Source organism: Strigops habroptila, chromosome 1, assembly GCF_004027225.2.
Source record: "Strigops habroptila isolate Jane chromosome 1, bStrHab1.2.pri, whole genome shotgun sequence".
Classification (NCBI taxonomy): domain Eukaryota; kingdom Metazoa; phylum Chordata; class Aves; order Psittaciformes; family Psittacidae; genus Strigops; species Strigops habroptila.
The window spans coordinates 9,479,672-9,506,685 of NC_044277.2; the positions used below are offsets into that span (position 1 = coordinate 9,479,672).

A 27,014-nucleotide genomic window follows, 5' to 3' on the forward strand; every position below is an offset into this window, starting at 1 on the left:
TGTCATTTATAGGTCTGAATATGACAATTCCTGTCTTCTCTTGATCCAAAATGAGTTTGTGCTCAGTACAAATTTAGAAGCCAAAGTGGTGAGCATCAGTATTAAACTTCTTGATTTATGGTAGGCTTTTTTTGCTTAAAAATAATGTGCTAGCTAAGGAGTAGGAGATGCAGCACTTAAACATCTTTTGTCTTTTATTCTATTTACTATAGAGTTAGTATTGAATGGTCTTTTCATAGTCATAGGAATGAAATCTTCTTCATGGCAATATTATAAGGGTGGGATTTTTCCCCAGGCTGGGCTATGGACAGTGTACTGAATTAGTTTTATAACAAGTAAAACATCAATTACAACAAGCCTGGACAAACCACCCCCAAATCACAACTAGTGGTCCCTGTGAGCCAGGGGAGAGGCTTGAACCACCCTACACACAGGTCTCCTTGCATTCGCTGCACTGGGGAGAGTAGAAATTCCCAGTGCTTTGGGGGTAGGAACAAAAGGTCGTGATGTGATTGAGACATGTGGCTGATCCAGGACTTCTGCACTATGTGCTTACTGTTGTGCTGCCTGATAAGTCACAGGGTAAGTGAAGAAGGGGGGACCTTCAGGAAAGCAGATACAGGAGGAGTGCAGGTGGCAGAAGGTGGACTTTGTTAAAGGTGCAGCCTCGTTGGCTTGATATCAGATTAATGATGTGGTCAGGTGCCACTCTCAAAGTGCGCAGTCACCCCGGGCGCTAAGCTGGAGCAAGGGATTAAAGAAATGCCATGCAGCTTCTGAAGAACTGCCTTGCGCTAATAAAGGCTGAAGAATCAAACCCAACCAAGCAAAACCCCACCAAACCAGCTCTGCCTTTTTCCACACATTTGTGGAGAGTGAATCTGCATGGATTTCAGGAAATGGTTGACCTTGGCTAGTAGATGAATATACGTACCTGCTTTCTGTAACATCTGGTCATGGACCAACCCAATGTTTAAGGTGATTGAAAATCTGAGAATATAAAGGTAGAATACGAACCTAAACATCTTAGGCCTTGAGTTTAAGTAAATTGAGAGGTTATGTGACAAAAGTATGTGAAATAGAAGATACAGTACATGCTGAGAGAGAATGAGTAACTCTTCTGCATGGCACCTGAATTTGGCACCCAGTTATCAAGCAGTAAGTGTAAAATAAATGAGGCTTCCCCTGCCCCAGTCCCTAACTGGGCCATGGCACTTGCAGTCAGTGTTGGTTGAGAGGCTGAAGATGGGCAGAGCTACTAAGTGTGCAGATACAGCTTCTAGTTGGGGCAGTCTCTGCGCTACCTTTGAAGTGGTCCTGAGGATGTTTCCCTAAAATACCCCCTGTTGGACTAAGGGAGCATTTGGTCTGAATTCTTCTGGCTGTTCATTCCTGGCCAAAACCTACCCATTCAGTAAATATGAGTGCAGTGGGTACATTCAGTGTCAAAATTATTTTACTTTTAAGGAGAAAGTTCTTGTTTGTCCTTGATTTTAGCAGGTATAGAAACAAAGATGATCTATTCCAGGGGAAAAGAGGGCTTCTGTTAGAAAGAGGATATTCAGCTTTAAGTAACACTTGAGTTTATAACTTGTGTAAAAATCAGAACATGTGTGTACTTCTTGGATCAGTGGTGAAAATCAATGTATTTAAAGTTAGTCATAGTGGTGGTTGTGATAGTGATAGATTGTGAGGATTTTTAGACACCAGAAAACAGAGGTTGAGGGAAGCTGGTCTCCTTATCTCCATGGGGGCCACTAGGTATGAAATCCTGTACCTTCAGAGCTGCCTCTGAAGTAGTTCTAAATCAGGATCTAATGTCCTTCCTGTGGTAGTTTGTTGTTAAAGATGCTAAATGCTCATTTATCGCCATTCTGTGTGGAAGGTGACCTTGTGAAGCTGCTGATGTGGGGCTCTTGATCACCCCCCATCACTCACATACTTGCATCAGTTTAGTATTTGACATCTCTCGCTCTGGAAATCCAAGTTTTGTGACTGAGTTAAGCTTCAGTTGAGTCTCTTTTTGCTGCTGTGTGCAGCAGGAGAACCAGGTTAACCTGCTGAATGGAAAAGAAACAAGTTCTCCTTCCTTTTGTTTGTGTGAAGCTCACAGTGCTAAAAGGGGGAAGAGAAGGGCAGGAAGAATATGCTTGTAGGTTAACAGCTACTGTAGTTTCCAGAGAGCTGCACTTGGAGTCATTGGGTGTTAACACAGTCTTTAGTCTGGAATTGTTCAGTTCTGAATAAAGATAGTGTCAAACTGACTGTGTGGTTACTTTTCTGTGTCAGGAGTGTTTTTCTTCCCTTTATGAGACTAATGTAAAACTGAATTATCAATACTGGTCTGAAGGAAACTGAACTTGATGGGTTTTACTGCTTGAAAGCAGGGTTTTCCTGCTAGCAGATGTAGCTGTGGTGGGTTCAGTCCCCCTCCCACCTTAGTGCTGACTGTGGAAGCCCTGCACCTGCAGGGTGGGTCTGGAAAGGTGCTTTTCCACTTTTCATCCCTGTTCTTCTAGATTGCCAGGCTGGAGTGGTGGCAAGTCTGTCCCTGCATCCCCCCCACAGCTCCTGGGGTCCCATCCTGATGATGGTGAGTAGCTTCAAGCTCGGATTGTGTTGGAGGTCTTGGGGATGCCATAGTCAGGGCTGAGCAGCTCCTCAGGCAGTGAGAGTGAGCTGATGGTGCAGGGGGAGATGGCTCTGCTGGTGCCACCAGAGTCCCCAGGAGTGGGGATGCTGCTGGGGCCATCCTGGCTGGGCAAGAAGCAGTCCAGTGGCGTCTCCTTAGGCAGTGGATGGTCACCTGCTGTGTCCCCAGCAGCTTGGATATGGGGGGCAGCACAGTTGCTGATGTGCGGGGGGATGTTGCTGCCTGGGGCTGCCCCCACAGAGGTTGCCACATTGGAGAGGTTGAACTGTGCAAACTGCTGCTCCATGTCCTGGTACCTGGGAAAGCATAGTGGCAGCACTGGGGAGGCTGAGGCCACTGCTGTCCCCTGAAAGTTGAAGGTTACAAAGTGTTGTGGTTGAAGCTGGGGGGTCCCAGGGGCTGTCCAGGTCCTGCAGTCCCAGAGGCTCTGCCCGGCAGCACCCGTCAGAGATGCAGCACCAAAGCCAAACATGGAGGAGGCCGATGGAGGGAAGTTGGCGCTTGGCCACTGGATACAGAAGCAGCCGCAATGAGGCAGACCTGGGTGTGTGAGTGGGAGCTGTGCTGTGCTGAGGGACCCTCCAGGGGCACCCACCCTGATCACCAGCATCCCCCAGCTCTGTGCCAGGCACATGGGGTGAGCTGCTGTGCCGGTGGGATAAGGTTGCAAACTGGGGAGGAGACTCTACTTAGAGGAGGTGAAACAAGAGAAATGGCCCAAGTATTTGGGAAATTCTCCATGAGCTGTGTTTACTGGGCATGGATCACCCAGGTGAGGGCAGGGTTGCTCTTACAGGATTACTGAACCCTCATGCCAAAGATGCTGGGGGACGGGTGCCAGGGTGCTGAAGGTGCTTTAACTGATGGGAGTGCCTGGGGAGCTACCCCTGCAGGGAAGGACTGCTGCAGCCTGGTCAGCTGGCACAGGTTTGCGGAGCCTGGAAAGAGACAGGGGTGATGGCTGGTCCTCACCTCTGTTCCTGCCCCCAGTGTGTTCCCAGACTGCAGGCGCCGGGTTGGACCTATCTTGGAGGTAGAAGGTTTCAGGGATGACAGAAGGCTGGATCAGCCACGGCATGGGCAGAGCCTGGGGGCAGCGCAGTGAGAGCTGCAGTGCTGGCAGTGCCATGTCCGTTATGTCCGTTGGCTGTTAAGGACTCTGGGGTTGTTGGCTCTGCTGTTCTGTTTGGAGGGTTCCCAGGAGGGAATGTTGGAGCTCCCCGTGTTCCACCCTGACCCCAACAGCCTCTTAGTGCCTCATGGGAAGGGGCTAAAGGGGCCTGGGGTGCCTCTGCTCCCTACAGGTGGATATCTGGGTGCTGTGGTTGCACACACCTTTGGCTGGAAGCCTTGGTCAGTTCCCAGAACTTTGCTGTCATGTAGGGATGGGACAAGGGGGAATGGCTTTAGACTGAAAGAGGGTAGGTTTGGATTAGATAAAAGGAAAAAGCTCTTTACTGTGAGGGTGCTGAGGCGCTGGCACAGGGTGCCCAGAGAAGCTGTGGCTGCCTCATCCCTGGTAATGTTGAAGGCCAGGTTGGACACAGGGGCTTGGAGCAACCTGCTGTAGTGGAAGGTGTCCCTGCCCGTGGCAGGGGCTTGGAACTGGATGAGCTTTAAGGTCCCTTCCAACCCCCAAACCATTCTGTGATCATTGGTGTTAGTTAGCCTTGGTGGTATGAGTCCCATGACCAGAGTGCTGGGATGGAGGGGTTTAGGTTGTTCATGAGGGATGGGCAGGGCAGACAAGGTAGAAGTGTCACACTGTGTGTAAGCAAGGGGTTCAGTTGTACAGCCCTTTGTTAGTGATGTGGTCTAGAGCCTCTGGATTGAAAATTGAGGGGACAGAAGACAAAAGAGTTATTTTAGGTGTCTACTACTGATCACCCAGCCAGGATGATCACTGAGGGTTTACTGCATAGGAAACTAAGAGAAATCTCTGGATCAGTAGCCCCTGTCCTTATGGGATTTCAACTTCCCAGACATCAACTGGGAATATTGTACTGCTGTGACAAGCAGGTTGGGAGTGGTGTGGTTGACATGCCTGAGGGATGGGATGCTGTTCAGAGGGACCCGGACAAGCTTAAGAAGTGGGCCTGTGTGAACTTCATGAGGTTCCCCAAGGCCAAGTGCAAGGTCCTGCACTTCGGTCAGGGCAACCCCTGCTATCAGTACACGCTGGGGGATGAAGGGATGGAGAGCAGCCCTGAGGAGAAGGACTTGGGGGTGCTGGTGGATGAAAAGCTGGACATGAGCTGGCACTGTCACCCACAGCCCAGAAACCAACTGTGTCCTGGGCTGCATCAAAGGAAGTGTGGCCAGTGATTCTCCCCCTCTGCTCTCATGAGATCTCACCTGGAGTACTGCTTCCAGCTCTAGAGCCCTTGGCACAGGAAGGACTTGGACCTCTTGGAGCGGGTTCAGAGGAGGGCCATGAAAATAATCAGGGCTGGAGCACCTCATCTATGAAGAAAGGCTGAGAAAGTTGGGCTTGTTCAGCCTGGAGAAGGAGACGCTGGGGAGACCTTCGAGCAGCTTCCAGTGCTTAAAGGGGTTTGTAAGAAGGATGGGGCCAAACTTTTCAGCAGGGCCTGTTGCAATAGGAGAAGGGGTAATGGTTATAAACTAAAAGAGGGGAGATTCAGACTGGATACAAGGAAGAAATTCTTTACAGTGAAGATGGTGAAACGCTGGCACAGGTTGCCCAGAGAGGAGGTGGATGCCCCATCCCCAGAGACATTCAAGGCTGGATGTGGTTCTGAGCAAGCTGATGTAGTTGAAGATGTCCCTGCTCCTTGCAGGGGGTTTGGACTAGATGAGCTCTGAAGGTTCATTCCAGCCCTAAACATATAATGACTTTGTGCTTTTCAGCGATGAGGGATATATTGGGAAGATCTGGATCTGTTTCCAGATGTTTTTCTGATCTGGTGATTTGCATTGGCTTTGTGTTACACATTCATGGTCTGAATTGCAGCTTTCCATGTTGTTCTGTTAAGGAGGAGCAGTTCAGGATCGCAAGAACAGCTTACAACAGGTTAATTTTTGGACTTGTGTTTTAATCACTTAACGCAGCTTTTAGCCTCCTTTAGTGCCATGAACACATACTTGAACCTACTCAAACAGCAACGGTGAAATGAACTTTTCTCCTAGCTGGAATTCAACTCGCCCTCAGATGCTAAGTATACTTTCATGTGATACTGTGCTGCTTGTGAAAGCAGCCTGGGAAACTGGGCATACATAGTGCTGGCAGGTAATGGAATATCCTAAAGATCCAAGATTTTGCTGCTCTACAGTTCATGTTGAACATAAGCCTTATCAAGAAGTTAAATAGCCCATTCTTTCAGGTTCGGATTTGAGTCAAACTAATGCGGTGCTTCTGATCCTTTCCGAAATCCATTCCAAATGTGACTTGTTTCTGTGCTGTGGTCGTTGTTTAAGACCTTGTTTTACTAACCTGGTGTCTCAAAGCAAACTTGAGATAAGTGTCAACCTCCCCAGAATGTCCTGACAAAATGTTTTGGTTAAAGATAACTGGGGGGTTTATCTTTGTAGTGGCTTCATAGTCACACACAAACCCAAACCAAAACTCTGAACTGGATCTTAGTCTAAAACACAAATTGTGTGTGTAACTGAAACAGTAATTTGGCAAAAGAAGTCCTTGGTAATGGCATTTTAGAACTTAAAAGAATTCTGCTTGCTGAGCAGCAGTTTTTGTGCATGTGTGTAAAGACGAGCAGGAAATGATTGCTGTTCCAACTGTACAGTGCATCATTGTGCCAGCTACTGTTAAAATGACTGTCATAGTGCTTGTTGAAAGGGGAGCTGGGGAAATGACAAATCTTGCACATTCCACCAAATTCTTTTTGCTGTTGTCTCTGTTATACACAAAGTCTTTATTTTCTCTTCTATCTCAGTATTCATTAAGCACTATTTGATTAGATCTGACTTTAGATCACTGCATTTAAAACTATCTCCTAAGAGTGGACAGTATTTGTCTTCCTGTGATAGAGCTGGAAGCTGTGTTGAGCAGGAGTATGAGGCTAAGCTGTAGGAAATGTAGGGTGGAAGGTCAAAAAAATAGAAACCAACCCCAAACTTGCTGATAATAAATCTCTGGTGTGTACACTCGGAAGATAAGGTGGGCTCCCTGCAGAGGCGTGCTGGTCATGATGGCAGAACTTCTGAGTACTGAAGAGTCTCAGTGTTGCTGCAGTCAGGCAAATGGGAGAGAAATCTTTGTTTATTCTTAGGAGTTGTATTCAATCATAGAATGGTTTGGGTTGGAAAGGACCTCAAGATCATCCAGTTCCAACCTCCCCTGCCATGGACAGGGACACCTCACACTAGACATGTCACCCCAGGCTCTCTCTAACCTGGCCTTGAACACTGCCAGGGATGGAGCATTTACCACTTCTTTGGGCAGCCTGTGCCAGCGCCTCACCACCCTCACTCTAAAAAACTTCTTCCTTATATCTAACCTGAACTTTCCCCTGTTTAACTTTAAACCCATCACTCCTTGTCCTGTCACTACAGGCCCTGATGAAGAGTCCCTCTCCAGCATCCTTGTCGCCCCCTTCAGACACTGGAAGCTGCTCTGAGGTCTCCACACAGCTTCTCTTCTCCAGGCTGAACAGCCCCAATTTTCTCAGCCTGTCTTCATACAGGAAGAAGCATGCAAAGTAGAACTGAAATCTCTTTGAGTACATAACAATAATGTGTTGGCTGACTCATGCATTTTGTGTTGAGGCTGTGTATTCTTGGGATTGGAGGGACTCGGAAGCACGGCTATTTGTATGGATGGTAAAGCCTTTAGAATAGAGGAAGGCTGATGAAAAATCACAGTTCTGGCTCTACCTTGCGAACACGGAAGTTGAGATCTTTTTTAGTGGTTAGATGGAGGAAGGCTGTAAGTGTATACAGATAGGACCTCCTGCAAGTGCTTGACAGGCAGAACTGTCGTAACACACAAGTTAATTCTTACTCCAGTAAAAAATAAGACAGGGCTCCTGCATAACCTGGAACTACAGCTGCTTTATTGGAACTAGTTACAGTTCTCATTTATAGCATGGCCCTAACTGTGTTCCTGGCACAACAGCTTTCCCCCTCTCCTGCTTTTTATCGTCTTGGGGGTTTCTTTTCAATTTCCTGCTCTTTCTGGCAGCTAACCTTTTTGTGTTGTACAGCAATAAAAGATGTGTCTTCCTGTCTCCCCTGGGAGAGAATGGGCACAGGCGATAAAGTGGTTAATATTACCTCCTATCCCTACCTCTGTCTTGCAGCTCTTCTAAGCTTAAATAAAACTGTAGCAGTTCTTGTCAATGTTTAGAGTTCATTATGGTCATTTTCAGTTTTGGGTTTTTAAGTCTGTGTATCTCAAGGCTGTCTTCTGACAGCATCACGCTTGCAAAGAAGTAGCAATAATTCTTACTAAGCCAACTTTGATAAACTGTGTCACTGACAAGTTACTCATGGGGCACCTGAAAGAGTTATGCCTGTAACTGTCTTATGAAATTCCAGTGTCCTTCCTGCTAAGTGCTTTCTAAGAGGAAAGAAAAAAGCTGGTAACTCAGGTCAACCGATCTTTCTTTTGTGGGGAGAAGAAATGGGCATTTTTGGGTCTGAGAAGAGACTTTTAAGCTAGGAACCACTTAGTGTCTTGGAAGTACCTTTTAAAGCATGTCCTCCTGTCAGAGCTGTGAAGGGAAATGTTTTAAATACAAGTTTGGAGGTAAATATAATCCCTTGATCTTTGTCACAGGCAATCTCCCGTGTCAGTGTGAACTGAGAAGTGACGTGGGATTGATTGCCTTGATGCCTGCCTTTGAATTCCCTACATCTGTGCCAGTTTGCTTAATACTAGTTGAGTGTGTACTTTAGGATTTAATGGGAGATTCCCTTCAGCCACAAGGAGGTATTTCATTCACCCTCTTTCTTTGCAGATGCTTGTTCATATATGTACAACAAAATTGCTTTTACAGTTTGCATGCTATCTCGCCATTGAAAGCATCCAGGAATGGCATTCCTTGATTTTTTTTATCTCCTTTCTGCCATGGAAGGAACAAACTGTGAAAGACTTCTCTGCCAATAAAGAATATTTTTCAGCATTTCTTTGTGAGTAGGGCCCATATAGAGACAGTGTGAATTAGAGAATGGTTCAGAACTAGAAGGACATTATTCTAGACTGATGGAGCAGATATTAGACCTTGCTTAATTCCCCTTTCAGTCAAATAAGAGTGGTAGGCTGAAAGCCTGCCTAAACTTAACCTTAACACAGCTGTATAATGTAATGTTTTGAGTAGTTCTGACTTAGGAGATTTATAAGAGCAAGGCTGGTAGCTGCAAATACTTCTTCATTCTCCCCAGCAACTCAGGTAAGTCCAAAGTTGACCTCATATTTGAGTAATCAGCCCATGGACTTGCTTGTATATGCAGAGTTTTCTTCCAGAACTCTGTTGTTCTGGCCTGATCCCTTTTCCTTAAATAAGGACAGTTTATTGTGTCCTTCCCAACTAAGCTGAGCATCTGGAACTGCTTGTTCTCTGCCTTCAGAAATGGAAAAAAATATAGATGTGGACAGGTTTTGGTTTCTCTTACCATAGTGTCTATTTTGGTCTCTGAGTACCTATTTTGTAAAAAAGTGAACTTGCTTAGGATTTTGGAAAGCAGAAATGAAGTCTTAAATAAAGGTCAGTCACTGCTGAAGTGCTCGTTTTTCCTTAAATTATCCACTTAGGCATTTTCAGAGAGTAAACAGGCCAGAAATAAGCTCTTGTTCTCCAGCACAGGGCTACAGGCTAAGGAAAAGGCGGAAAGCTGGGAATTTGCATGCTGGGATTGGTGTTTGTAGCAGTGACTTTGGATGGTGTTGCAACACTTGTACTTTACTGATCTGAACCTTTCTGATAACAGTGGCTGCACATCAGAGGAGCCTGCTGAGGGTGAGTAAACACACAGCTCCGTGGCAGGTGGAATTCACTGCCCGCATTCAAAATCATCAACAGTGACACAAATAATCCGACTTTCTAAAAGCATTGTGAATTCTTGACCTTTCAAACCAGTTTATTGTTAAGAAAACTTTCAGGGAGCTCTGATTTCTGTTGAAATGCAGTGATAAATTCCGATTCAAACATTGAACTATGATGTTCTCTTGTAGGACACATTTCTTCTGTCAGCTCGTGAAAGGTACTGATGCAGCTGAGTGAAATGCAGAGTAATTTCTGTGTGAAGATAGAGGGAGTTGTTCAGGGTTCTTTGCTGCACTTCTTTTTTCACATTAGAAATACCTAAAGTGGTTGTGAAGTTGTGATATGCATAACCCATATTTAAGCATTTTATTTCCTTACTAGGACACACAACTGAACTTTGCTACACATGAGTTGATAACATGAAATATTCAATTTAAACCAAGAATTTTGGAGCTGCTGCTCGTTTATGTGTGGGAGACAGGAGCTTATGGGAGTCTCCAGGATACTCCAGGGTACAGTGACTCTATTTGAAACCTTTTTGTCAAAAGAGCACTTACCCATCAGTGGGCTGGTCTCTCTCTACTTTTTTACGTCCTTATCTGGACTTATGCACACATCTTCTTTTCATCTTGTGTGTCTTTTGAACCTTCCTGTCATTCTGTGTAGGCATGACTTAATTCTGCTTGAATTTGGGTGCTGGGGATTGATCCCTTTGCCATTCAGTGGCTTTCACTAGTGACACAGATGTCTCGAATGAAGTGATCTGCCTTCCGCCTTATGGAGTATGGGCTTAGGACAAAAAGCAGAGAGCTGCAGTTGGGAGGAGGTTGAGAGTCGCTGCCTTTAGGTAGTAGCTTTTATTGGCTAGTAGAAAAGTTGTAGCTGTGGTTTCTGAAATAAATCTATTTCAGTGGCTTGGCAGAACCCCAATGTACCTTTTTGGAACAGTGATCCCGGACACAAGTGGTTACTGAAGCAACGCTTTCCTATTTCGACAGAGTGCTCGGAGGCAGAAAGTAAATGTCTGTAACACTGTTTGATAATCCTTATGATAGCGTGTGTCCAGGGCTGTTTGGCAATGAAGAAATTGCTTCCTCATAGTTTAATTTCTTACCATGTATTGGTTTTGTGCTATGTGTGTGCACAGAGGCAGTGAATGAGGCTCAAGAAACTGCCTTACAAATATGGGGTTCCTTATAAGTAGCACAAGTCACTTCTTGTCAGTGTCCCTTCATGTTTGGTGCTCTCTTCCAGTGTCAGTAGGATGTGATACCGTTTAGGGCAAGCCCTGTATGCCTGAACTTACAGCTTTTGAAGCCACTTCTTGTGGGAATGGTACATTTTATTTGCAGGTTTCAAAGTTGGCAAAGAAAGTGCAACTGCTGCTGTCCTCTGCTATCCATTAGGAATGTGACATGGAACCCACAGTTAGTAGATACCACCTTTCTGAAACAGCCTTTTTTTTTTGAGAAAACTCTTTTTCCATATTCTCATGAACTGCTTGATAACTTCTCAGTTGCTACGTGTGTTCTCTGTCATGTCATAAGCGGGGTGTTTGTGAGCTTGGAGAATACTCTGGCTGACCGACAAACCAAGAAGCTGGTTGGACTTTTCCAGGGGTGCTTTCTTCTTCAGCCTCTTGGTATATGAGATAGATAGAATTTGTGGATGCTGTTAATGGTTTGAGTCTGCTCCGCGTCTAGACCACGTTTATCTTTGAATCGAAGGTTTCCCTGTGGAGCGGGTTGTTTTCTATAGGTTTTATTTCAGTACCCCTACTAGAACGCAAATGGTGCTCTTACACTCATTTTTCTTCTTAGGAAGTTGTCCTAATGCAAGTTCAGTGTTGGCTTTTAACAAGAACATTCTAACTACAAGACATTTTATGACACTGCTTTCTATAATCCAACAATAACCAGATGAAACTTGGGCGTTCTGGGGGGCGGGGGGATTGTTGGGTGTGTGTTTAACTTGAGCATGTTGTGTTTAACACATGCATCTTTTCCTTGTTTAAAATGATGTTTATTTGTAATCACTGTGAAAGGGTGACTCGATCAGCAGTTTGGAACACCTGCATGAGAGTTTGATTCAAATGAGTCTTAAAACATTTTACAGGCAGAACTATAGTTCATATATTGAAGTAAAGTTACTGTTTCTTATGTCCAGGCTTAGACTGAACTGTCTTAAATGATCAGTTCTTACTATGTGCAAGGCTGAAGAAGCTGAAGTTTTGAGCAGTAAAACAGTAAGTTCCATTATTTTTCAGGTTGACGCATGAGAGTTTAATATCTTTGCCAAGTAGGAATGCAGTATCTGCTTTTTGGAGTCGGGACTGCTTCAGCAACTTCTGTTTGTAATGTGAAGTTAGGGCAGAGGTTTCAGAGGTATTCTGCATGTGTGCTTCAGTCACCCACTGTATCCTCACTGACAGGCTTGGGGGTCACTAAACTGCCTCTTCTGTGCTTAGTTCCTTCCCAATCCATCCTTTCCAGCTCTTGCTGTAGCCAAATTCAAACCCTACACGCCAGGCTGAAGTCCTGCTGTGCTTAGTGCCTTGTTACTGATGATGAACTGAGGTGCAGCAATGTTCATTACCTGACAGCAAATAGCAAGTCTGTAGTTAAAAACAAGGATCAAATATGTATTTCTCCAGTTACTGCAACATTAGGCTGAGTTTCTGTAGTTCAGTAACTCCTAATAAAACATGTTTATAAGATGGAAATGAAGTTACTAATGCCCTGTGGAACTCCTTCAGCTTCTCTGCAGTGATGCATTGACTGAAAGTATATCCAAGTGCAACCCTTTTGTTATTTCAGATCTACCAGATGTCAGTCATTGGGGGTTTTTATATTGTTTTGGCTAATATCTGTATTTTTAAACAAATAACTGAATTTCCCCAGAAATGTGGGAGGTGGAGGCACGGAGCCCAAACATCTATTTCTAGATTTGGGTGACAAGACATTGAATAAGTTAACATTTGTCTTGCTATTAAACCTTTGAAAGCCAGGTTAATTTTTAGTGGAAGAGAAGCAAGCTATCGAAAGCCTCTTGGTGAGCCACAGGGGTTTGCAGTGCTCTTTAGAAGCTGGTTTGCCTGTTTTAGTATGTTTTCTGTGATGCTTATGACAGTACCATAAGGCAAAAGTAATTTTCTAGTTTAGCCGCAGTGACAAGTGACTCTTTATTAATGAGATTTATCCTCATGTAAGTCTTCTCACTTCCTCTGCCTTGTTTTTGTTGTGTTCCAACATGCAGAGATTGCTGCTTGTGTTGGAAAGTTCCTGCTATAGGAGGTTCTGCTATAAGAACACCCATAAATCGTCCAGTTCTTTGGCAGTGTCTTTGTCACATGAGATGTCCCTAATAAACTGTGGAAGTTCATGAATGGCAATGCAAATAATTCCATAGTAGGTAATGTTTGTTTTAGCCCATGTTAGGCATGACGAGCCTTGAACTAAACCCTGTCTGCTGTAAAAGTTAAACATGCTTCACCTATTCTGAGACTCCTTATAACAGAGGTGATACAGAACGGTTCTGTAGTTACATTGAGTGAATGATCAGAGGGCTGGAGCTCCTCTCCTGTGAGGACAGGCTGAGAGAGTTGGACTTCTTCAGCCTGGAGAAGAGAAGGCTCTGGGGAGACCTTAGAGCAGGTTCCAGTGCCTAAAGGGGCCTACAGAAATCTGGAGAGGGACTTTTTACAAGGGCATGTAGGGCATTTCCCCTTTTTACAAGGGGAAATGGCTTTAAACGGACAGAAGGGAGATTTAGATTAGATACTGGGAAGTTGTTCTTCCCTGTGAGGGTGCTGAGGCGCTGGCACAGGGTGTCCAGAGGAGCTGTGGCTGCCCCATCCCTGGCTGTGTTTAAGTCCAGGTTGGAGCAACCTGCTCTAGTGGGAGGTGTCCCTGCCTGTGGCAGGGAGATTGGAACTGGATGAGCTTTAAGGTCCCTTCCAACCCAAACCAGTCTGGGATTCTATGAATCTGAGGCCAAGAAGGCTTTAATTCTGTTACAGCACATGATTTAACTTTGCTGAATGCTCTCAACTGTGTCTGTGTGTGTGTAGCCTTTCCCTGTCAGCAGCCAGACACGTATGTGATGTACAATTAATCTATGCATCTGTATTAAATCCAACACACCCTGCAGGCACTGAATCACAGTCCTCGTACAGCTGTGTAGGCACTGAATCATAGTCCTTGGATGAATGAGTCCTACAGCACCACGTGATGGAGGCACATTCTTCCTAGAAGGCATCTATGGTACATGTCCACACACTTTATACCTCTTCCCAAGCTGGAGCTTGCTTCTGGCCTTCTGTTACAGGGTTCATGTCACCCTTTTCTGGATACCATGTTTCTGAAGAGCTTGGGAGTCTCTGCCTTTCATTTAGTTGAATGTAAACCTTATGTGGTACTGCCTATGCTCTGGTTGCACGATGTGGTAAGGGCCCTGTGGGTTTCTCATGCAGGAGCAGCCTAAAGCATGCTCCACCTGTAGAGCAACTCTCATCACATGGTTGGAAAGCTCTTCACAGATGGAGGCTCTGATCTAAATGTGGAGGTTGCAGAAGGCAGGTTCCTTCATTTCAAGTCTGGTTACATTTATTAGTACATTGATCCCTATTATTCTGTTACCCTTGAAATTCATGGTCCTAGGACTTTGCCTCGATGGCTGCAGGTATGTGCAGTGCTTATACTGATAATACTCCCCTTGCATGTGCTTGCACCCACTTCCAGACTTACTAGTAAGTGGATGAAAGGGAGTTGCTATTTGTGCATGTGCTGGAGTTTTACTTCTGTGCACAACTTTGTGTCTACTGGAATTATGTTGGGCATGACTCTACAAATATGAATTTTATGTTCTTAGGTGAATTTTATGCCTCTGCTTCACGTGTGTGTGTAACTTTTGTGGCTTCATTTCTTCCTAACAAACAATACTTCAGAGTCTGTTAGTCTTCAAGTAAGTCTTTCTAGCCTTACAGTAGCAAAAAAGCTTTGCAGTGTGCCAAGTCTCTAATAAAAGTAGGGGCTTTTCTACTTGAGTGCTGTTTCAGGGTGAAGTTTGATTTGAAAAGGATGAACTGACTCCCTTGTTGCAGCCTCTAGAACATGTGTGTGACTGTTTGAATGTTGGTGTTTGTTATTTCACTTCAACAGAAAAATATGAGACTTGTTCTTCAATGCTTCCTTTGTTACTCCAAATACAGGGTAATATAGAAAAATCATTGCGCTCCTACTTCGATGGAGGTTGTAACATGCACATGAAACGTAGGAAAAAATGATGGCATCTGCAAATGCGCTTTGAATAAAGATCTTGTGCTCTCTCAATACAGAGGATGTGGGAGTGTGAGAATGGCTTAAAATTCATCAGATTTCCTGTGCAGAAATAGGAGTCCAGTTGCCTTTAATGTCTCTCTCTAACGTGGGAAGCGGATATAAAAGCTCAGGTAGTCAGCAGGCAACCTTCCGAGGGTGAGATTTTTACTCAAGGTCTCAAACATAAGCTCTGCAGTATCTTTTCCTATTTTAAAGTCAATATTGGATCCTAAAAAGATCATTCAGACTGTTTAAGCTAAGAGCTTAAACTATTTACACATCAGAGCAAGTTAGGTACTGTAAACATGGTTAAGAGCTGGAAGCTATGCCTTTGTCTCTCTGGACTAGATAAGAAGCTTGTCTAAATCTAGCTGATTAGGAAACAGGAAAAAAAGGATATATTGACCAACTGTCCACATCCAGAGCTTCACAGTATCTCCCACACACACACTCCTCTGAGTTTTTAAATGGCAGGCTCTTTGGCATAGGAACCTACTGGTTGTAGCACCCTGGAAACCTAACTCTAACCTCTGAGGAGCCTGGAATTCAGCATCTACTTGTGAGCCAGGCTGATGCCTCGCTTGGCTGAAGCTGGGACGCTTCATGAATAGAGGCTTAAGGGGTGGATCCAGGAAAGACTAAACACAGCAGAACCTGGTGAGAAGGAATTTTAGTCTTTGCTTACAGTAGATGTTTGTCCAGTGGAAATCTTCAGCTGTTCTTGGACCTGGGATACGCAACTTCTATCCTCTCACTATAGGCCTTCACTTACAGAAGAGGTCATGGCCTCAGGCTGTGCCAGGGGAGCTTTAGATTGGGTATTAGGAAAAATCTCTTCACAGAGAGTGTGATCAGGTATTGGAACAGGCTGCCCAGGGAAGTGGTGGAATCACTGTGCCTGGAAGTGTTCAGAAGCCATGTAGATGAGGCCCTCAGTGGTAAGGTTTAGTGGTGGCCTTAACAGTCCTGGGGTAATGGTTGGACTTGATGATCTTAAAGGTCTTGTTCAACCTATTTGATTCCCTGTAGATTGCTCATAACTTCAACAGCTAAAGTAGCCTATTTGAAGGAAATCCTATTGCTGTGCTGGTTCTGGTCACACAGGGACTTACTTTTATTGTGCCTTTATAAAGAGTAGAAAAATTTAGGACTGGTCTGATGTTCATTCCATGGTTAATTCCTGGTTTATGCAGTGTAACTCAATCTCTTGGTCAGGTGTGGCATCTGTACTTCAGAATGTGAAGAAATCTTCCAAGCTGTGCCTGTTTCTCTGTATCGCTCAAAGTTCTCAAGTCAAGGTGTACACATCAGTAACTTGCTCTTGACATCTGATGGTCAGAATTATCAGGGCTTTTGCAAGGATTGTGCATTTCTGACCAACTTTTTATAAGTAATGTGATCTGGATGTAATTGTCCTCCTCCTTTGTGTTGTATTTAGAACATCCTCTTGCCAGGAGTAGGAAAAGATGACTCTTATTTCAGTCTGTGTGTAACTGAATGTACCTGCCCTTTCCACCCTGCTATGGAAACCCGTTCCATAACTAATCTGGAGAACATCATCTGTGTCCTGCCTCTTCATCTCTGAGTTGAGTCACTCTGAGGAGTTGAGTTGCTCTGTAAGAAGAAGCTCTATTTTAAAGGGGAACTGAAGAAAATACTGGTTATATTTTCTCAAGTCCTGCCTCAAATATATTCTCAACTGCTTATAGTTAAACAGTCAGTATTCAGTCAGCATTCAAATGATTGGCATCATTATGGTTCCACTTCCATGTTTGTCTTTGAAGTGGAGGACTATGCCTGTTCCATGGTTAAACGGGACGGGTATTTAGCAGCTTCAGTTTTTTGGTTTACACACAGTTCCATTCCTCTTACTGCTGCATATACAGAAAATAGGGACCTCGCTTCCTGAGCTCCAAGCAGCTGGAGTGGATAAGGGCTTGAAGGTAAGAAATGATCTGACAATAGAACGTCTGAGGTGTGAGCAAGCCCTCCTGGGTCTGAAGCACACACTATTCCCAACTGTAGTTAGTAAATAATTGTAAAAAGCTGAAAAGAGTGGTCATCTTCTAAGATTCAGCCCTTCTGTAAGACTTAGAGTTGTGTTGAAAACCTGTGTTTTTAAGGGAAGTTGCTAAACCATGCAACCCTACTGAGCAAAAAATACCAAGTCCAGTGTTTGAAAGCTGAGATATGGCACAAGAGGAGAAAGTGTTCACAGTTGGAAATCCCTTCTAGGACTTTGGAGCACTTAACAGAGGAAAAGCTGGTCAGGGTTGGGTAAATTACACTTCAGTTACTGCATGGTGTTGGACTGCTAATGCTTTATAAACCTGTGCCAAATGTTTGCTGTGGGGACAAGGGAAGGTTGTGTGTGAGTCTTCTCCATCTTTGTCTTTGTAACTCTTAATTAACTAGGCAGTCTTCATTTACACAGAATCAGCTTCTAGTACGTGAATCCGGTTTGATGCTCAACCGTGTAAGCGATATCATATTTAAATCCTGTAACTGATGTTGTTCTGGTGAATGAAGTAATAATCTGATGTTGAAAATGTTCATTTATCATTATTGTGATGATAAACCATCAGTTTCATTTCTATCCTGATAAGAAGCAATGAGAACTTTTCAGCTGTATAAAAGTAAACTAGTGGGGATTTTTCAATGGCTCTGACCACCAATTCCTCAAATCGCAGGAGAATTTCCTCTTTCAACTGAAAATTCAAGTTTTGGCACTGTATGTTTGTGAGGGGACAAAATAGTCTGTGTCATTTCAGTGAGGGATCAAATTCTCACGTTTGTTTGCCATGGAGCTGTCTGAATTCTGGTGTTTATATGTGTGTTTTGTAGGACATTGAATGTGTTGCTTTCTGCCTCTTTTCATAGCTGCCTTAGTATGATGAGTAGCCTGTCAGAAGCTCTGCAGGGATTACTTTGTGCAGTTTGTGTGCTGTCTTAGGTCTGGCAACAGAATTCTTTATAAGCTACCATAAGCCTCCTGACAGTTATCTTTATGGGTCTTTCTGATTTATTTTCTTCATTCACTTTGTATACTCTGCTTTTCAGCTACATCTCAACCTCTTGGTGGGCTGTTGTTGCTAGAAGCCTTGCCAGAAGTGTTGGGGGTGGTACATCACCTTAACTTGCCATTGCTGTCTCTTCTGTGCTTTCTATGTTTTGGGCTAGGCAAAGTTGAGTACAGGCGAAGATGATGAATGTGTAATGTGGTTTTAAATGTGGTTCATATCTTTGGGTATAGAGGCTAGGTGGAGTTGCTCCTAAATGTACTTTAGACAAAGCTTCTGAGTTGAAATAACCTGTATATTAAGTTGTGAAGTCTACATTTCTCTGGGCTTTTGAAGATGCTGTGTAAGTTACCAGAGGAAATGAACTGGTATCTCAGGACACCCCAGATGGTCACCCCCTTGGTGTCCTTGGGAAACGAGTGTCCAACTGGAGCAAGGCAGAGAACTGGTGTGTGCAGGATTTCAGGAAGGGCTTTGACCTCCGTTTCCCTCTGCTCCTCAGCCCTGAGCCATCCCTATTACCTGCTTGTGAAGACTTAGGGCCAGCTCTGACACAGGGCTTTACCTGGGCTGTGCGGGGCAGCCTTGCTTTAGTGGTGGCAAAGGCTGGAAAATGAAGATAACCTGAAGCCCCTACTCTAGAAACTGCCCTATCTGACAATAAGTAGTTGTTTGGCCATGGTATTTCAGCAAACTGCCTTGCAGGGAGTACTCTGGACCTCTCAGTAAACCTATTAACCCCTGTGTTCCTGGCTTTATACCCTTCTCTCCTGAGAACAGAGCCATTACTGAATTTCTCAGCAGTGTTCTTCCTTGTAGCTTAAATGAGTTCACAACTTGGAGGCTTGGGAAGCAGCGGCTGTGATTCTGCCTGTTGGAACATGTATAACAGAGAAAAATCAACACCGTGCGATTCACAGAAGATTCTTTGCATCTTCATGGTTAATAGTTTTCCTGAGCATGAATTTTGTATGGAGAATGAGATTTAATCAGGTGCTGTGCTTCAGAGTTTAATTCCACCTTCCCCTTAAGTGACAAAACTAATGAAGTAAGGGATGGCTGCTTAAATGACTCGGTGAAGACTCCCTCATTTACCAGGAACAAGTAGGTTTATTGTCTGCTTCCTTCTTCTGAACTCATAATCCTACAAAGCTCTGCCAGCACTGTGTGGAGGGCAAGCAAGGAGAGCTCCTGAGAATGAGCTTACTCTTTTATTGTTCACCTGCTATTCTCATTAGCCTGTCAAAGAAACAGTGTTAATTTACTCCACAAAGGTCTATTGAAGTGAAGAAAATTAACTTAGGAACAAACACTGACTGAAAACTAAACTGGCAGCTGACTTAGTTTTTCTCAGCTGTGTTATTTATACCGTAGCTTATAGTTTTGGGGGTCTGTTATTTAAAAGGAAAAAAAGCTTTCTTGACAGGTTTTATGAAGCGAACCAGATTCATTTAGATCATGTACAAGGAACTGTTGCCTTGATCTGGAGGGATTGTCCAGAGGGACCCCATGTCTGCAGCTTTGTGTGTGCCCCCACTTCAACACACCGTCCTGTCCACGTACGGGGCTGCTGGTGGCTCCTGGCCAGTGCACCCATGCAGCAGCCCCTTTCCTCTCTGGTTCCTCCTGTCACATCAGACTTTATTCTCTGCCCAGCACTGGCAGATCGCATAGTTCTTCTGTGTGTGGATGTTTCCAGTCCACTGTACCTGCTGCTGTTCTGCCAGATTGGCTTTTCCTATCCAGAATTGCCACGCAGGTGAAGCTGTTGGCACTTGCTTCTCACCTGAAGGCCAGTCTGCAGGAATGGGTCGTCAGGGAGGAACTACAGCATGGGAGACAGAGCAGTGTGGGACTGCAGCAGCAGAAAGGTCTCCAGCAGCCTTAGATTCTGCTTGCAGTGAAACAAAATCCTGCATTTCACATAGCTATGAGGAAGTTTAAACATTCAAATTTGGCAACACGATGATGTGTGTGTTGGTTCAGTGGAAACATAACACAGTTTTTCTGTTTAATGAAATGATCAGTCATGCCTGAAACAAATAACAAATCTATTCTCTGGTGCTGGGTAAGAAGCTTCTCATACTGCAGTGTGGCAGGGGAGAAGGAAGTGTTTTTGTCGAGTGTGTTGAAGGAAATTGCACGTGTTGCAGTTGCATAAATGGTTGCTGGGAAAGCAGCACTTTCAAATCCTGTCACCAGGCGCTGCTGCTCTGCTCAGGGACTTCCTGAGCACCGTGTGGGTCTGAGACCTACAGCTTCTGTTCACAAGTTTTCAGCTGAATTAACTTTATACAGTTGCTTGGCAAGAGGACCATGGATGAAAGGGACTGAAATGAGGTGGTGGAGCAATTGTTAAAACAAAGCCAATGTAGGGTGTCTTTGGGTGCTTTTTAGGTTTCCCTTTCTACAAGAGCAGTAGTGCTTCATACAACGTTTGCAGGGAAAAAAACCCCAAAACACTGATTTGCCAGGCACCTGCTTAGCTTAGGTGCTGCCTTGACACAGATTGACAGAAGATATCATTGACTAACATAGCTGTCCTTTTGGTTTTGCTTTTGAACTGTCTGGTGCAACTGTGTGCTCCAGTGTAGCCGCGAATAGCATCCCTTGATTTTATTTGTCAATTCAATTTTGAATAGCAACTCTGAGTCCTTTCCTCCTCCTCCTCTTCTCTTAGCTGGGCTGTTCAGGTCACAAGTTCTTCTTTGTGGAGAGAGGAAAACAGAATGGGTGGTTTCTTTTGATGATAGTTTTCACTGTGACTAAAATCATTCCCCAACCTTATTACTGCAAAGCTCTTCCCCTTCCCTCTACCTTTCCCAAGCTGGGACAAATCAGGTACACTAAGGCTTTTGTGATAAGGATTATCTGGTGTAAGAGGAGCTGCTGATAGCTGATTAAATACAAATGCTGGATATTTCATGCCTCTTCACCTGCATCTGCAATGACATGACAGAGATTTTATATTTCTAAACCAAGTTTATGCTAAAACCAGATGCAGAATGTGCTTGACTTTGCTGTAGAAGCAGACAAAGAATTGTAGTACAAAATGAGAGGATGACTCTTCAAAAGAAACCTTGAGATGTGACGTACTCACAGGGTGGAGTCTGGTACCTGGAGCAATACCTGAAGTAGGAGCAACAGTGATTTTACTGGAGACAGGTTAAGTGGCAACACCGAAGTATTTATAATAGCTGAAATCCCTGAATCAGAAGCAGCCTACAAAACCCCAGGTGGAAAAGGCTTATGAACCTCTCCTCATAACAGAAAGGTGCCAGTTTTGGCCAGTTCATTGTCCAGTTACTGTACTAAAAAAGGTGGATTGTTCACTATATAAACCTACTCCAGATGAACTTGAACACCCTCTGAATGCTTGCGGTAGATCTCAGTGCTGCATTTCCGTAGGCAATGCTGTTCCGTCTGACCATACGATTTCCTAACTTGAATTTTGAAGCAGAAAAGCTCAGAAATCCTGGAGTAAGCTCAGAAATGTCAAATGTGCCATTGGCCAGGTTTGTCTTTAACTGATGAGAGCTGTAGCAAGGAAACATTTTCCCCTGTGTGCAATATATGACACTGTAAATAAAACTTGAACTGAGACCTACTTTCTCCTGCTGCAACTCTGTGTAACTTGGCTCGGTAACGCAGAGATGTAATGCTCTATTTTTCTTGTGCTATAAGTATATGTAACTTGGTAATGCTGCGATGCAATGCTCTATTTCTGATGCTTGTGGTCATGGGGAGCCAATTGCCTTCCTGACTCACAGAAGAGTATGTAAGAATGTCTCGCTGTTTGCTTGTAATGTCACTTCCATAAAATCAGAAGTGTTTTTGAAATGGGCATGTCTAATTTGCATTCCTAAAGAATTATGTAGGTTCCTTGGCACTGCAGGCTTAACTTTGATTTACCCCTGGCACTGGCTTATGTTACTGAAATACCGGGTATTGTTTATGTTTAATGGGATTCTTCTGTTCACTCAGGTTCTGAAGACGAGCTGCTGCACCGAGAATCTGAAGAAGGGAGTTCTCTGTTAAGACTGCAAGAAGATACTACCAACTGGTAAACACTTCCTTAGTCTTTGCTTGTAGAATGTTTCTTTGTTTTCCAGAATACTTTAGGCCAAGGAGTACAAAGTATTTTGATCTATTGAAAGCAAGAAGTAGTTAATACAATTTTTTCCTGTGATGAACTGTAGCTTACCAGACAAAAGGCTCAGTAGCAGTGGATGACATGTGGGGTATTTAAACTGGAATACCAAGTGCTTTTGCAGCAGGAGAGGAAAGGACTAGCCTCTTTTTCTGTGGTGGGATGTTAAACATAGTCTCTTTGCCTCTTTTGCTGAGAGTAATACAGTGTGTCTGTACCTCTTACTGTATAAAGATTATTTGAAGTGTGATAGTGCAAACACTGACACTTCAAACCTAATGCTTCAGAGCATGAAGGCAGAGAAAAGAGGAAACTTTAACAAAACCTAGCTTAGAAGATGAACATGGCTAAGCATGCTGATTTGGGTGACCAGGTGCTTTGGAAGATGCCATTAATGTGCTTGTATTATTCTGTGGGTGTTTGCAGCATAATTTTCACTGAAAATAACATAGGATAATAAAACTAAGGATGCATCATAATCCACAGGCATTTAAAGTCCTATGTAGTCCTGTAGTTTGCCTGTAGGTTTAGAATGGTAAAAGGATCATGAGTGAAAAGCTGTGACCTCTTAGTAGCAGCTTTTACCACCCCATAAGTTAAGACATTGAACAGCTACCTATTACAAGGCAATCACAAGGAAACATGGGAACTTAAGACATCTGAGTATGTCTTGACATAGCTAAATCATACGTACATTGTTAGTAGGTATGAGATTTACAGCTCACTTCTCAGATACTTAATGTTGTAAGTGAAGTAGCAGTCTTCAGTATGGGAGAAGACATCCCCAGAGCTGTAAGTTAAATAAGCATTCAATTTTCCTGTGTGCCTGCATCTCACTATATACCTTTTGTAGAGCTTGAATCCTACCCTTCTGTTCACTGCTGCCATTTGAAGGACAGGACTAAGTAAACTCGTGTGAAGAGAGGGTTCTTAGCCTGGAATGGGGTGATGCAGCTGGGTCCAAGGATGAATGTAGAAAGCAGCAGCATGCTAAGCCAACAAGGAAACGTTAAGTTTTTATGACCCAAATATTTAGAGATGCTTGGTTAATCTTCACATGCCAGTTAATTTGCCTAAATGTTAGAAGCAGTTGAGGATAACTTTCTGAAGCTGTGTTGTGTAGCTGTTGCTAATAACCAGGCTTCACAGAGAATATTAAAGTACTTTGTTCTGTTACTCTGACAGATCTAGATTAATGATAGGAAAGTTTTGAAGGCTTCCAGTGGTCAATAATGTGCATCTGTCAGCAGTGGCATAGTGAAAACAATGTCTGACTTCATGCAGTCTTTTTCTCTATAAAGATGACTTGTATAGTACAGCTATTTGTGAGCAATAACTTCAAGAGCTTTGTTGCCTTGCTCTGTAAAATATCAACTCCTGAAACTAAACTGTGTATGAGACACCTTTCCAAATGCCCAGTTTGGAAATGCATGGCCCTCAATTTACAGGAGAAAACCTGCGTCATGTAGTGTGTCACAGTTTGAGGTACCAAAGCACTGTGTTACCAACGCAAGTTTTGAACCACGTTGTAATTATCCAATGGTAATTTTTAGGTTAATCCTTTGGACTATTCCGATCATATGTGGTGTGAATAAGTAATGCATGTCTGTCATGAAATTGAAGTGCTTGCCCCATACAGAAAACTGAAAAGCAGTTTAGTCTAGCAGTGAGTGGTCCTCTGTCCATTTCCCTACTTCAGCTCCTCTTCCCACCCCATCATCCTCCCCATCTGTTTCTCAGAGAGAATGAAACTGGGTAATTCCAGAAAGTAGCTCTTTGTCTGCAACTGTGGTATTTGTCTTAATTCAGTGTTTCCTTTAGGATCAAGTGCTTTGTAGCTCAGGGGTATGCAAACTTTGATTTCACTGTTTCCAGCGTTAGCTTTGGTCTGGGAAGACATGAGCTGAGAGCTTACTGTGCTCTGCTGCAATTTAGACCTGAGCCAGGTCTCAGCTCAGGCACCCAACTCTGGAAATATGCTGAAAAGAGAATGTGACACAGGGACACTGCATCCCTTGGGACAGACAGAGTGTGTCTGGGTCTTGTATGATGGGTGATAAAGGCAGAAATATTAAGCCCACTGGACCTTGGTGTGATGCAGAGGAGCCCAAATGGTCGTGCAGGACGTGCATGCCTGTCTTAGAATCATAGAATGGTTTGGGCTGGAAAGGACCTTAAGATCATCTAGTTCCAACCCCTCTGCCATGGGCAGGGACACCTCGCACTAGACCATGTCACCCAAGGCTCTGTCCAACCTGGCCTCGAACACTGCCAGGGATGGAGCGTTTACCACTTCTCTGGGCAACCTGTTCCAGGTGGTATTTCTTTTGGTTATGATGTTTTGGTATTGCAGGCGCTGAAGGACACACAACATTTTAATGTTTTCCCTGTTTTTATTGTATTAGCTTTTAAGTTAACTTGTATGGGATTATTTTTGCAGACTATCAGTCGTTCAGAAAGATCTTGATAATTATCTCCTGCTTTGGCATATTATCTTTGATAATTATTCATTCTTATTTTATAGCTTTATCTCTCATGTGCAGCTTGAACTCGTCTGCATGCTTGAAGCTTTGCAATCTTTCCATGCAACTGTAGGATTGTTCTCCTGTCATGCTGATGACGGGGAGGTGTTTAGACTGATTAATAGGTTTCGGAGTCCCTGTTCCAACACAGATATTGCAGTGTTTGTGGATTAACAGGTTTTGCATTTTGGGCTAATTTTAATAAATATGAAAACACCTTCAGTATTACGTTTGCAAAGTGGAAGCAAATGCATAGCTGTCATTGTCTTACTAATTTTGAGAACTCTTTGTTGTGGCTTGTATAGCTCTTTGGAAGTGTAGCATTTGTCTGGCTGACACATCTTTAAATGTTCTGCTTTCTTGTGGGGAGAAGCTTTAAAATCTCTTTGGTAACGATTTCAGGCTTTTAGTGCAAATTCCTTCATGTGCCTTAAACTTAAAAAGAGCACAGAAGTTCATTTCTAGTTGCCCCATACCTGTGTGCCTGCAGAAGGTTAGAAGTAGAGAACCTCATTCAGAAGAGATACTGGGTTGAGGCCACATTGCCCATGTTGTAAATGGGCTTCTGTGGGGCTTTCACTGTCTGGGAAATTTATATAAAAGTCAAATGTGCTGCCAGAAATACAAAGCAAGGTTCTGTTTTGTTTTGCTCAATGCTAAAGGTTTCCTCTATTAAAGAAGGAAATAAGTGTTTCAAAATGTGCAGCTTTTAATGTGTGCTTTCAGGCTGGTTTTCATTTGGGGAAACCTATGTAACCACCATAGAATGTGATGAAGTTAAAGATGCTTCTGAGCAACTTGAAAAGCTTTCACTGCAGAGCCTCCCAGATACCAACAGTATCAATGAGGTTATATGCTGTAAATACATGAAGAAAATTGAATGTCTTTGACAGCTGAAACCACTTGTACTTCCCATTTGTGCCACAGGTTAAAAGCAATCTCCTTTGGTTGGGTTGCTCGTAATATATGTCTGTAGGTTTGCCTATAAATTCTATTTGCATTTCAGCAGAGCTTCCTGAGTTGATGTGTCATCCATGTGAATGTGGGTATGTTGAAATGGTTCTTAGTATAGGGAGAGGTTAAGTACTTTTTGTGCTGTTGACAGTCACTATATAATATTTTTGTAGGAATTCTGATCGTGTTACTGATGTTCTACCAGCATGCATTTCTTTTGTATTAATGCTGGTATCTAAGCCCAGAAGGAGGAAAGCTGACAGGTTTTTAGGCCAAACTGAGCTGTCTCCTGCTGTATTTTATCTTAGGGTTTGTTTAATGTGGCTGGCTGTGATAGAATGGGAATAGATTGAGAGGCTAAAAGCTTTTGGGCAATCCTGTGGTTTTTAAAGTCTAATAGTATGTAATAGCACTGAGTGTAAATATTCTGCCTGTGCTGATGCAATGTGATGTGGTATCTTTTTCTCTCACAAAGGCCATAAAAATACTTAAAACCTTGACTGAAGATGGGAGTAATCTGCAACTGATTAGCATCAGGGGTTTGTTTTTACTATGATCAAGCAGAATTCAGTGTAGAGCTCTTCCAAACTCTCCTTCCTTTACATGCAGCAACCCTGCTGCAACAGTTAGTAGAATAAATGTAAAAGCTGAGGTTTGAATCTGGTTTAATGGCTCATTTAACAAATTTTGTTCTGCCTGAGACTTCAGCCATGACAATTTGTTTGTAAAGGTAAAGCTGCTGTTTTTCCCCGAGTAAATAATTGCTCAGGACAATATGAACTGTTTAATTCTGTTTGGCCAATGAGCCTTCAAATCAAAGGCATTCGTTAAAGGGTTGTTTTGACTTTCTGAAAAGTCACTTTTAAACAGGCCAGCAAAATATGTAAACTTTGCTCATCAGAAGGACATCTGACCTGAAAAGCTGTGCGTGTTGGGACAGGTGACGGGACTTCACATTCCGTTTTATGGGGCCTGTTCTCTTAGGTTCATGTCAGATGTTGCTTATTTCATTTCCTGACTTACAGAAGGACTCTTAAATGCTTGTTAAAGGACATTTTTAGGTTTTTGTGGGACTTTTTTATTCATTTTTTGTTTGTTTGTTAGGGTTTGTTTTAACCCTGCAGGGACTTGGAGTGTTAACCTGTAGTCCTTCAAGTTTGGTGGTTATTCAGCTTACTGCTTGACCACATAACTGCAGTTCTATTATTTAGAATCATAGAGTATCTCAAGTTGGAGGGGACCCATCAGGATGGAGTCCAGCTCCCTGCTCCTCACAAGACTGTCTAAAACTAACCCATATGACTGAGAGCATCATCCAGACACTCCTTGAACTCTGACAGGTTTGGTGCCGTGACCACTTCCCTTGGGAGCCTGTTCCAGTGACCATCCACCTTCTCAGTGAAGAACCTTTTCCTGCTGTCCCATCTGAACT

General features: G+C 43.6%; 1 protein-coding gene across 5 annotated transcripts in view; it reads left to right on the top strand.

The window, feature by feature from the left end:
* The window catches only part of CYRIB (CYFIP related Rac1 interactor B), a 101,065-nt gene that overhangs the window by 35,606 nt on the left and 38,445 nt on the right, over positions 1 to 27,014 (top strand). For 4 of the 5 annotated variants that reach the window (XM_030479395.1, XM_030479426.1, XM_030479384.1 and 1 more), the window contains exon 2: positions 21,941 to 22,019. The gene's annotated coding sequence lies outside the window, so the exon portion shown is untranslated. Of the gene's footprint in view, positions 1 to 2,524; positions 2,594 to 21,940; positions 22,020 to 27,014 lie in introns of those variants that run through there. The other variant, XM_030479405.1, reaches the window with a different exon arrangement.